This window comes from Bos indicus x Bos taurus, chromosome 15 (genome assembly GCF_003369695.1).
Source record: "Bos indicus x Bos taurus breed Angus x Brahman F1 hybrid chromosome 15, Bos_hybrid_MaternalHap_v2.0, whole genome shotgun sequence".
NCBI classification, from domain to species: domain Eukaryota; kingdom Metazoa; phylum Chordata; class Mammalia; order Artiodactyla; family Bovidae; genus Bos; species Bos indicus x Bos taurus.
Genome location: NC_040090.1, coordinates 37,723,445 through 37,734,800, shown reverse-complemented (window position 1 = coordinate 37,734,800; position 11,356 = coordinate 37,723,445). Strand labels below are relative to the sequence as shown.

General features: G+C 40.6%; 1 pseudogene; it reads left to right on the top strand.

Moving 5' to 3' along the window:
- The first annotated feature begins 2,931 nt into the window (after positions 1 to 2,931).
- Positions 2,932 to 10,308, top strand: LOC113905623 (annotated as a pseudogene).
- Positions 10,309 to 11,356: the final 1,048 nt, after the last annotated feature.

The window sequence follows — 11,356 nt, the reverse complement described above, 5'->3', positions numbered from 1 at the left end:
GTGCAGCCCTCTTTACAGTAGCTGGGACATGGAAGCAACCTTGATGTCCATTGACAGATGAATGGATAAGGAAGTTGTGATACATATACACAATGAAGTATTACTCAGCTATTAAAAAGAGTGCATTTGAGTCAGTTCTAAGGAGGCTGATGAGCCTGAAGCCTATTATACAGAGTGAAATAAGTCAGAAAGAGAAAGACAAATACTGTATAATAACACATATATATGGAATTTTGAAAGACAGTACCAACAATCCTACATGCAAGCCAGCAAGGGAGACATAAATATAAAAAACAGACTTTTGAACTCAGCAGAAGAAGGTGAGGGTGGGATGATTTGAGAGAATACCACTGAAACATGTACATTCAGTTCAGTTCAGTCACTCAGTCGTGTCCCATTCTTTGAGACCCCATGAATCGAAGCACGCCAGGCCTCCCTGTCCATCACCAACTCCCGGAGTTCACCCAGACTCACATCCATCGAGTCAGTGATGCCATCCAGCCATCTCATCCTCTGTCGTCCCCTTCTCCTCTTGCCCTCAATCTCTCCCAGCATCAGAGTCTTTTCCAATGAGTCAACTCCCCGCATGAGGTGGCCAAAGTACTGGAGTTTCAGCTTTAGCATCATTCCTTCCAAAGAAATCCCAGGGCTGATCTCCTTCAGAATGGACTGGTTGGATCTCCTTGCAGTCCAAGGGACTCTCAAGAGTCTTCTCCAATACCACAGTTCAAAAGCATCAATTCTTTGGTGCTCAGCCTTCTTCACAGTCGAACTCTCACATCCAAACATGACCACTGGAAAAACCATAGCCTTGACTAGATGGACCTTTGTTGGCAAAGTAATGTCTCTGCTTTTGAATATGCTATCTAGGTTGGTCATAACTTTCCTTCCAAGGAGTAAGCGTCTTTTAATTTCATGGCTGCAGTCACCATCTGCAGTGATTTTGGAGCCCAGAAAAATAAAGTCTGACACTGTTTCCACTGTTTCCCCATCTACTTCCCATGAAGTGGTGGGACCGGATGCCATGATTTTCGTTTTCTGAATGTTGAGCTTTAAGCCAACTTTTTCACTCTCCTCTTTCACTTTCATCAAGAGGCTTTTGAGTTCCTCTTCACTTTCTGCCATAAGGGTGGTGTCATCTGCATATCTGAGGTTATTGATATTTCTCCCGGCAATCTTGATTCCAGCTTGTGTTTCTTCCAGTCCAGCGTTTCTCATGACTAAGATAGAGTTAGCTAACACCTCTATCATATCACAGTACCATGTCTTTATTGTGGTGAGAACAATTAAGATATAGTCCCTTGGCAACTTTGAGGTTTATAATACAGTGTATTGTTTATAATCACTATGTGTGCTATGTGCTGTGCTTAGTCGCTCAGTCATGTCCATCTCTTTGTGACCCCATGGACTTTAGCCCACCAGGCTCCTATGTCCATGAGGATTCTCTCCAGGCAAAAATACTGCAGTGGGTTGCTATGCCCTCTTCCAGCGGATCTTCCCAACCTAGGGATCAAACCCAGGTCTCCTGCATTGCGAGTGGATTCTTTACCATCTGAGCCACCAGGGAAGCCTAGATATCTAGGATTTATTTATCTACTGATGGTACATTTGTACCTTTAAACAGTATCTCCCCAATTCCTACACCTTCCAACCCCTGGTAACCACTATACTACTCTGTTTTACAAGTTTGGCTTTTTTAGATTCCACATGTAAATGATATTAACAGAATTTATCTTTCTTGGTCTGACTTATCTCACTTAGTATAATGCACTCAAGGTCCATCCATGTTGTCACACACAAATGGCAGGACTTCCCTCTTTCTCATGACTATGAAATATTGCATTGTGTGCCTGTGTCTGTGTGCATATGTGTGCATGCTGTATAACATATCCTTTATCCATTAAGCCATGGAGTGACACTTAGGCTGTTTCCATATCTTGGCTATTGTGAATAATGATGCAGAAAGCATGGGGGTATATATATATCTTCAATATACTGTCTTCATGTCCTTTGCATATATACCCAGGAGTGGAATTATTGGGGAATATTGTGATCCTACTTTTCATTTTTGAGGAAACTACAATTCTTTCCATAGTGGCTAACCAACTTAAATTCTCAGCAACAGTACACAAGGGTTCCCTTTATTCCACACCCTCCTAGCATTTATTATTTGTAGATTATATGATGATGGCCATTATGATTGGTTTGAGATGATACCTCATTATGGTTTCCCTAAGAATTAACAATGTTGAGTAACTTTTCACATGCCTGTTGGTCATCTGTATGTTTTCTCTGGAGAAACATCTACTTATTCTTTGCCTATTTTTTCCTAATATTCTTTTAATGTAGCTATCCAGTTTTCCCAGCACTACTTATTGGAATTATCTTTTTTCCATTGTTTTTCACCTCTTTTGTCATAGATTATTGACCATGAATGTGTAGGTTTATTTCTGGGCTCTCTGTTCCATTGATCTGTGTTTGCTTTTATGCCAATATCATGCTGTTTTGATTAATGTAGCTTTGTAGTATAGTCTCAATAGAGAACATGATACATTCGGCTATTATTTTTCTCCAGTCAGCTTTGGCAATTGAGTCTTTTGTGGTTCCAAAATAATTTTTAGAATCATTTTGTCATACTTTTGTGAAAGTGTCCTGGGTATTTTGATAGTGATTGCATTAAATCTATAGATTGCTTTGGATAGTATGGACATTTTTAACAACATTAATCCTTCTAATCAAGGAACACAGCATGTTTTCTACTCCTTTTCATCATTTTCAAAATCCTTTATCAGTGTTTATAGTTTTCAGAGTATAGGTCTTTCGCCTTCTTGGTTAAGTTTATTCCCTGGTATTTTATTCTTTATAGTGTGATCATAAATGGGATTGTTGCCTGAATTTCTTTTTCTGATAGCTCATTATTAGTGTATGAAGTGTATTAGTGTAAAAAGCAACAGATTTCTGCAAATTAATCACGGAATTCTGCATATTAACATGCCACAGGCTAACTGAGTGTCTTATCTTCACACAGCCATGTACACAGCAGAGTCTATGCCCAATGAACCCTTGCACAGAGGCAAAAGTGGGCAAGATCTCCAAGAGATGCTCTGAGAAGTAGCACTGGCAGTTGAATACTAGTTGTCAAAGCTGCAGGAACAGCTGGATGTGACTTCTACCATGCCTTACAAGATCTAGAAGAAAAAGACTTCCAGAAACTGAAATGCCAGATGCAACATTCCTGGGAGAAAAGGCCCTTGGAGAAACTGCTTAACCAGTCATACTCAAATACTCTTTCAGAGTTATAGGAGCCTCATGTAGAATCAGTAAAGGAAAGGCAGAAGAAGGCAGAATGGGCACTGCAGGAATTAAGAGAGACGCTGTCAGAAGGAAGGCAGTGATAGGATGAGGCAGAATAGAAAAAGGAAGCAGAGCTGAAGCAGGCAATGGAGATCCCCAAAGAGTTCTGTCCAGCTCCTGAAAAGCCCTAAGAGAAGTCATGGAAGACATGCAGAGACAACTCAACATAAAGGGGGCACTGTCTCACAGGAAAAGTCTCACAGATAGAGAACTGGTGAGATATGCATCTGGAGGACTAGCCCTACAGGGAATTTACAAAACCAGTGACCAAAGGTGTATTATAGAGAAGAAAGAGGAGCTACTCTGTGTCCCCAGGGAGTTTGTACTCCGTGGCCCTGAGCAGGGTACACGGATGGAAACAAAGGAATTTACATCTTCTCAAGAAGAATCTACGTTCACTCAGATTTTAGAGAAGCTGGGCTTCAGTGTAACTGCCTTAGCAAAGGGTGGAGGTTGGGGAATTAGTCTGAAAGCTGGTATGGATCAGAGCATGTATTCAGAATCCAAGAAAATACAACAGTCACATTCTACACAATCTTATTTCTGCTCAACCAAGTTCAGCTATATCCCACTGGCCTCCTTCCACTTTCCCATTGACCAGCTCCAACTTTCCAATGCTGCTCTCCAGGAATTAAAATACATTGAAGACATTTTAGATCAGTCAGAAGACCCAGACAAACTACGCTTGCTGAGGCAAAGGGCTGAAGCCTTCTTCCAGAGGTTTGGTTCTCATGCTAACCAGGGCCCTCTGCACCTGGGAGGAATCTACTGGTGGAAAGCCATTTCAGAGGGTTTCCAAAAAGAGCAGCTGGCAGAAGTGAAACAGCAAGCAGCAGAGGTGCTGGATATTTGCATAAGGGGCAATTACAGTGGCTTTGGAGTGAACATTGCTACAGGTGTGGATATATCAGACTCTCACTCAAAAAAAGCATCTCAGAAAACAACCTTCCAAAATCTCCAAACCAAAGTCCAATTATCTGTGGCCCAGACAGGTGGCCCACCAGAAGCAAATGGCTTTTCTGACTGGAAAGAAGGTCTAGTTGCCAATAATCCAACCTGGTATGTCATTGACCGTGGACTTCAGCTGGTACCTGTTTGGGACATTGTCCTCTCTGGCCACAGAAGTGATTTTAAGGATCCTTTTAAAGTAGCTAACTGCCTGAAAGACAACTATACTATTCTGACTGAACTCACTGCCCAGATCCAGGAGGGAGAATTACTGAGTATTGAGAAGGAGGCTAGGATTTTCCTAGAAGATGTGAAATTCTGGAAAGTTTTTGATCCTGAAGAACAGCTTAAAAGGCTGATAAATTTCATGCAAAGATTGAGTCAAATAACTGAAAGTTATACCACGTGGACTAATATATGCCTTAAAGACAGGGGTCTGCAGAATTTTCTGGTAAATATGGTCAACTTTTGCAAAAAAGCTTCCATTTATGAAACTAAATTTATTAAATCTCAGTTGAGCCGTCTTTTGGTTCCTCACATCCATATAGTAACAAACTTTCCTCAGGCTCATTCCATTATGCAGTGGATAGTTCAGTCAGAACCAAAGGAAGACAATATCCATATCACCCAATTTTCTGAATTAATCAAAATGTTAAAAAAAACACAGAATGACTTTATGGAAGTAAAGGCCAACTCTGAATCCACAGAGTTGGTGGAGGAAACTCAAAGAAAGCTGACTTATGAGGTCAGCTTGTCTCTTGGGTGCTTCTTGAAATACCTTCGAGAAACAGGGAAACCAGACACATACATCTTGCTACTTTTGATAGCATCTGGTGCAGGATATCATGTGGTTGACAATATGTTTCATCATCCCCTGGGGCATGATGAGTTAGACTTCCTATTGGATAAAATGCAAACTGCGCAAAATAAATACCAAGAGCTCAAAAATATTTCCAACTACAGGGCTCAGGCATTCCTGGTGCTCACAGGTCTGACAGCAACAGCGGGCATCAAAGCTATTTCTCCAGAGGAGAAAACACAACGCTTGGCATTGATCAAACATCACATGGGACGATCTTTGACTAAAGAAGTTGTATATGTCCTCACCAAATCTGGAGATCATGATTGGGAAAACCTAGAAAAAGACTTGAGACTGCTCATTTATGGGAATTATGAGGCCACTGTCTCTTCATTGCAAGTGGACGAGGTGAGAAAACAATTTCAAAGTGTCTTCCATGAAAAGAAAGAGCAACATGAACCACATAATAATGAAAATAAAGAGGAGGAAGTCAGAGAAAATGCAGCCTTCCAAGACTTACTCCAGCATTTAGGCCTAGAACATTATTACCCAAGAAAAATGAGCAGAGCTAACTTCCAACTGATCCACAAGACTTCTGTGTACAACACCCAGCCCTGCTCTGGAAGAGAACTTCCCTTCTATTTCCTACAGAAGCTGTTGATGCTGGATTATGGGCTGAGATACCTGATCATCAAACATGAAGACTACACAGACAACCAAGCCTATTCAAGCACCTCAAATCAAGAAAAGGAAGCTTTTGATCCATATGAAGATCTACTTGAAGAAAGTGTTAGTCCTACTGAGCCTTCAGCAGCCACTAATGTCAGACCCTATGTTCACCCTATGGATATTCAGATGGCAATTCTTCACTGTGCAGATGATTTTGCCAGACAATATATTTTGGACAAACTTTCCATTTGCCAGTTTGCCCTCCCCCTTCTCATACCTAATCCTTGCAATGCTCAAATTGAATTCTCTCTCTGGTCTCTCAGTCAAATTCGAAGGAGCTGGCAGCAAGTAGGGAAATCAATAAATGAGGAGAAGGACAGTTACACGAATCAACAGATGTGTCGTGTTTCTGCCCCCATTGTGTCCTTTATTAGAGTTGGAACTGGCTTCTCTGCTTCCAAATCTCAGATCATGAACTGTCTTCTCAGTGAACACAAACATGATGTCTTTTTTCACCGACACTGCAAAGGCAGCAGCAGAGACTGTCTGTTGATGGGAGGAGTGGTGGAAGTCACCTGGTTCTGTCCTGGGGGGGAAGAGCAGGACAGATTTGACAAGTGCTTGACCTTTACGAATCTTCATGGAGATGCAAAGGAATATGAGAAGCAACTCGCCTTTTTGCAGGAAGTCTCTTCCATAATTGTGGTCCTCATGTCAACTTCTGATGATAATAGAGGAAACCAAAAAATAGTCCGTGACATGTGTCAGTCATCAAAACCTTTAATCCTTTTGCTTGATGATAAAGGAAAAGTCACAGTCAATAAATCTGGCTCAAGAGTGAGAATTGGGATCAGGAACAGAAATGAGGCAGAATTAATAGGGGAGCTCACAACTACAATCAGACGTTTGCTGGAGCTCTCTAACACTGCATTCAGCTTGGAGAACTGTGCCCAAGTTGCTCGCAAGCAAGGAATCCGTATTGATGAAGACCAGAGAGATTGCAAGGAAGCCAAAGAAAAGGCAGAGGCTCTAATGACCCTACTGGGAGAAATGGAAATACCTCAGGTCAAGGAAAACTTACTACCTCTTCAGGGAAAACTGTGGCAACTTTGGTGTAAAAAAGGACAAAGAACTCTATCATCTGAGAGAAAAGGGGAATCGCAGCATTGAACAACACAAAAGTGAGACTGAGACAGAAAAACAAATGATAAGACATGAACAGTTGAGAAAAGCCTTGCCTCTCAATGCTTTAATGCGTTCTGTCCTTGAAATTCTCCAAAATCATTCAGAAACTCACACCAAACTCTACTTCCTCCAATGGCTGAATGTAGCTTTGGACAACCTGACTGCAGGACACTTGGAAAATCTAAATGAGAAGAAAAAGGCATTGGTTCAAAAAGAAAACCAAGAGGCCCCAAAGAGTAGCTCTCTGAAAGACTGGCAAAATGACATAGAAGCTATTTCCAGAGAGATTAATGACTGTACCTTGGGAATTGAGCACATTCTCAGAGAAGCTGGCCAGATCTATGAAGCTCTGGAAGAAGCTTCACCCATGAAAGATACCCTATTTCTCTCCCTTCCCCACATTGCTGCAGATCTGATGATATCTGGTGTTCCCATTGAGCTAATGGATGGGGATGTTTCATATGTGCCCCTGAGGTGGGTGGCAGCTGTTTTTGACAAGCTCTCTGAGAAACTTGGAAACAAGCGACTCTTTGTTCTCTCTGTCCTTGGCCTGCAGAGCTCAGGGAAGTCCACCCTGCTGAATGCCCTTTTTGGGCTGCAGTTCACTGTCAGTGCTGGGAGGTGTACCCGGGGGGCATACATGCAACTTCTGAAAGTGGAGGAGACATTCACAGCTGAACTTGGCTTTGACTTTGTGCTTGTTGTGGACACAAAAGGACTTCGAGCCCCAGAACTCAGCAACAAGTCCCAGAAACATGACAATGAGTTGGCAACCTTTGTCATCGGACTTGCAAACTTGACTCTGATCAGTATTTTGGGGGAAAATCCATCAGAAATGCAAGATATTCTACAAATAGTTGTCCAAGCTTTTCTGAGAATGAAACAAGTAAAAATCTCTCCCAGTTGCCTCTTTGTCCATCAGAATGTGGGGGAAGTTACAGCTAAAGACCAAAATATGGATGGAAGAAGGCAGCTAGGGCAGAGATTGGACAAAATGGCAGCAACAGCAGCTGAAGAAGAGCAGTGCTCCAACGTAACCTGTTTCAGTGATGTCATTAAGTTTGACGTCAATACCCACGTGTACTACTTTGCTCACCTCTGGGATGGCAATCCCCCAATGGCCCCACCCAATCCTCGCTACAGCCACAATGTTCAGGAACTAAAAAGCAGAATTCTTGTGACTGCCCAACAGGAATCGAGGGGAAGCATCATGAAGATATCAGATGTGAAATTCCGAGTTCAAGATTTGTGGAGAGCCCTACTGAATGAGAACTTTATCTTCAGTTTCAGGAACACTTAAGAAGTCATGGCCATGAGCAAACTGGAAACCATGTACAACTCCTGGACATGGGACCTGAGGAGTCAGGTGAAGATATTACAGGACCAGCTGATCAACCAGATTCAGAATGGAAAAATCCAGACACTCAAAACATATACCCTAGAGGCTCCAGTTACAGAGATATATGAAGCCATCAAGCAAGAACTTGAAACATATTTTAATGAAGACTCAGATCATGAAGTGCTGGTTCAGTGGAAAAAAATTTTTGAAAATAAACTTATAGCCCTTAAAGATACACTAATTTTAGATTGCCAAAGAAAAGCCAATGAACTTATTAGTTTAAAAAAAATCAAGAAAAACTGGATAACAAAAAGTCAGGTTATGAAAAGGAATTATTGGAAAAAAGCCGGAATTTGGCTTTACAGCTAGATGGCACCAAATTGAGCGAGGAAGAGCTCTGTGAGAAATTCAACCCACTTTGGGAAAAATGGGTCTATGATGTGTCCTCAAGTCTCCCTCCAGCCACAGACCCTATTATTGAAGTGGATTCTGAAAACATCCTTTTGGAATATTTCAAAAAGGAAAAAGACATGGTAAGCATACTGGAGAACTATTCTGGAGAAAAGTTTGAAATCAACTACGACAAACATGTTAGGATGAAAAGGAAATCTTGGAGATTCTCTACAATGACAATAGATCCCCAGGATATATACTCCATAAGTATGACTACTGACAACATTACTTCAAAAGTTAATGAAACTGTTAACAAAATATGTTAGCAAAAGCATGATTACAATCCAACTTATTTCCATGAAATCCTGAGAATAATAGAAGAGGAGGTGAAGTCACCCACTCAGAAAAGGTACACATTTACAAAAAAATATGAAATAGACTTGTCATTGTGTTTATTCCAAAGAGCAGCAGTGAAGTTTAAGGAGATGCACAAGGCATTCAAGAGGGCAAATGATCCTGTACACTATCTGCAAAGCAAGAAAGATGATTTCTTCATGAGCTTTAAGATCTCTTGTCAAGGAGCATCTTCAATTAAAACGTTTGTTGATTTTCTGTGGAAGAAACTCACACCTGCTGTCTCCAGCACCATAAGGAAAAACATGGCCCTCAAAATTGCTGGGGACATTCGAACCACCTGCCGGGCATTCAATGAAAACAGAGCTAACCTGGAGAAACACATTCTCATCTCTCTGGCAGAAGAGGAAAATTTTGATAACTACTGTCAGTACCTTCATAATCCAGAATCATTTTTTAAGAATTACATTGAAAACCACATTAAAAGATATTTTTCTGACACAAGAAGTAAAAAAATAAAGACTTTTTTACAAATGAGTTTAGATGACATCAAGAATGCCATCCTCTCAGCTATGCATGCATCTACAGAAATTGCTAAAGATAAAAGCAGCACAGTGTCTGGGTGGTTAGATTTGTTCTGTGATCACCTGGGGAGTACCTTGATCTTTCCACGAAAAGATTTGATAAGCACTGAACACCAGGAGATAAAAGATATCGAGTTTATCAAAGAGGCCATGAGTAAATCTTTGGATCCTGAAATGAAGAAGGTAGAAGAGAACTTTTTGTCTAAACTTTAAGAAGAAATGATTCCTGAAATTCAGAGAATGCTCTCTGAACATCTCTGTGGCTGCTGAAACAGTGTCCCTTCTGTAAAGCAATTTGAACAAACACAATCCCTTCCCATGAAGGAGACCACAGTGCTCCCTTCCACCGTCCAAAGGCTCTCAGTGGATGGGTGTGGTATCAAACTATTTTACCCTTAAATACTGTACTAGTTCAGTAGCAAGTGATCGTTTTTTTGTTTTGAATGATGGCAGGAAATTCCCATATAAGACCTATCGAGAAGCAGGAGGGGAATATGCCACATGGAGCATCACCCCAGACACATCCACCCAGCCATACTGGAAATGGTTTGTCTGTCACTTCAGATCAAAGCTAGAAGAAAAGTATCACAAAAAATTTATCAATAAAGGTGAAATTCCTGATGCCTGGGAGAAAATCACAAAACAGGATGTGCTTGATGACCTGAAAAAAAATTAATACTCAATGACCAAAGTAATCTAAACAAAGAAGGCACATTACCAGGACAAGCCAAAAATATCACCCACTCAGAATGAAAACCTTCCTTGTATCAATTTTTTTTTCAAATGAAACATATAAAACTAAATCAATCATAGCAAGAGTTAAAGATTTCTTGAATAAGAACCTTATTTTTCTTTGCCTCAATTCCTTCTTCTTTAAAAACAGATAACTGATACATATGAGTACATGATAAAATTGAATAAAGTCCATTTAATATTTCAACTGCATATTTTACATTATTATTCTGAATGTTTAAATTTTTAAATATGTAGTGTTATATAAATCTTCAAGAAAGTCATTTTCATAGAGGGAAATAAAAATCATTGCAGACTGCTACAAAATCTATAGAAAAACTATATGAATACTTTTATCAATATACAGTTATTGACTGGAAGTTACAAAATCTTTTCATTTCTAAGTGTATTTTTTTCACTCTCTGAAATTGTGAGGAAGAGTTATTAATGCTTGAATGCAAAAACAGTCATAGGAAATACAAGATTTCCAATTCTCAAATAAAATGCCACTTAGAGTTATTCTAGTACACTAGGACCACAGCCTTGTCTAACTCAATGAAACTAAGTAATGCCGTGTGGGGCCACCCAAGAAGGGCAGGTCATGCTGGAAAGTTCTGACAGAATGTGGTCCGCTGGAAGGAAATGGCAAACCACTTCAGTATTCCTGCCTTGAGAACACCATGAACAGTATGAAAAGGCAAAATGATAGGATTCTGAAAGAGGAACTCCCCAGGTCAGTAGGTGCACAATACATTACTGGAGATCCGTGGAGAAATAACTCCAGAAAGAATGAAGGGATGGAGCCAAAGCAAAAGCAATACCCAACTGTGGATGTGACTGGTGATTGAAGCAAGGTCTGATGCTATAAAGAGCAATATTGCCTAGGAACCTGGGATGTCAGGTCCATGAGTCAAGGCAAATTGGAAGTGGTCAAACAGGAGATGGCAAAAGTAAATGTCGACATTCTAGGAATCAGTGAACAAAAATGGACTGGAATGG